A 2,019-nucleotide genomic window follows, 5' to 3' on the forward strand; every position below is an offset into this window, starting at 1 on the left:
TGTGTGCTCCGGCTTCGGCACTGTTCACGCACGGTAGCCGGAGCTGCAGGAGCTGCAAAACGAGCTCCACCGGCTTTGTGAACAGTGCCCAGTGAACAATGAGACGAAAAAGTAGGAGAGAGAAAAATAGCTTCAATGAACAGTGTTGCTACAGGAGAGAGAAAAACAGCTTCATAAACAGTACCAGTGTCAAGCCGGAGCCGTCGGAGCCGAAACAAACGAGTCCTACGAGTAGGTCGTCGTCGACTCGTCGTCGTCTCGTGGTGCATGGCAAGCAGCTGTATGATTTTGACACCTTTTGAGTTTTGATTTGACGCCGGCCGGCCTTTTACTAACCAAGCAACGACATTATTGTCAGCGCAAAAACCGAAGCTCCTTTTGTCAAGGGCAGTTTGACAAACAGTGCAGCTAGCTAGCTGTATGCACGAAAGATTTTAAAACTTCGTTTTCTATGGCAATGTGGCTCGTCCAAGTTTCAACCAACCAATAGCATGGTAAAGCTAATAGCATCCGGGCAAAATAGGCTACGCATCACCCTCAAAGTGATCTGTCTTTGCTAGTGGACTCTGAAAAATCAAATTTGTTACTGAACATGTTTGTTGTTGTCAAATTTATTTCTAGACACCGTTTCCAATAAATTTGCTCCTGGACACTTTTGTTATTGTCAAAGTTTCTATTGTTGTTGTCGTCGTCAAATAAGCTAATAGCATCGTATTTTGCTTCATCTACGTCATCGTCTTTACTTTATACTTATCTCCCTTTATTTACTAGACTAGAAGAAGATATATGTCAGTGCACTTTAGCAACGCACTTGATATGTTTATTACTTTTATGTGCAGCTGGGAAGGGAAAACATCTGTGGAAGAGCTAGCAAAAGAGATCAAGGACATCAGAGTTATATATGGTCGAGGAGGAAAAAGCTCTCATGCATGAAGGAACGCCAAGCTGCTATGGCCCAAGCTTAAGGCTGAATTGGAGTCCCTCCGTTCCAAACGAGAAGGGAAAGGTGTAGCTAAGAGGATTCGAATCAGAAGTTTGCTGGACGCGTAAGCAGAGTGTGATCAGCTATTAGCTAGCAGAGAGTGTATTACTGATCCTCACTCTGTTTTTCAGCACTACCTTAGCAGTACTTTGATGCGTTAATATTACTGATCATCGTCCTGTTTTTTAGCCATGCTGCTATGAACAGTTTCTTCTCTCACAACAAATCAACATCAGTAGCAGCCAAATTTCAGTGAAACGAACAAAGTCAGTAGTTAGAGTCTGTCGAGGTTGACTAAGACATGATGTTTTAACTGAAGTGGTTTCCACTTACTGCTTTGATTGATGATGGAATGATGGGTAATTGCCGTGTACGTGCTGATTACCTATTATTTTCAGAAATGCTACCTGTCGGGCTTCTGATGGACCATACTGCACAAACGTTGAACAACTTTTCACCCTCGCCGCTCGCTCCTGCCCGCATGTATATTAAAAAATATCATTTCGCTTCATCCTCTCCATCCTTACCCCCTTCCACGCTCGGCGTCCTCCCCCACCGGGAGCCCCTCAACGCCCATAGATCCGGCAGCCCTCTCCCCCCACCCCAGCGAGATCCATGGAGCACGAGCGAGATCCACTTGCCTCAAGCGAGATCCATGGAGGTGGCGAGGCGGTTTTGCAAGGGAGTCGATGGCTCTCCCCCCGCCTCGACGCGGCGCCCTCCCTACCCCCGGCGGCACCCTCCCTCATCTCAGCGATCGAGCTCCCCCTACCTCGGCGGCCATGGCGCTCCTCGCCCCACCATCCCCCACAGTGGCTGCCGAGCCAAGCCCAATACTAGTGGCGTCGGTGGCGGTGGTGCTCGCGCGTAGCCGGTCGTCGCCGACTCCCACCCCGTCAACCGGAATCGATCGGTCCAGGCCTCTCTCCCCCTATGTTGCAAATGTATGTTTCAGTTGTTTTCAGATGTATGTTGTAATTGTTTTATATAGATGTAGCAAAAGTAGATTGGAGGATGTTGCATATGTTTGCAAGTGT

This window comes from Miscanthus floridulus, chromosome 10 (assembly GCF_019320115.1).
Source record: "Miscanthus floridulus cultivar M001 chromosome 10, ASM1932011v1, whole genome shotgun sequence".
Taxonomy (NCBI): domain Eukaryota; kingdom Viridiplantae; phylum Streptophyta; class Magnoliopsida; order Poales; family Poaceae; genus Miscanthus; species Miscanthus floridulus.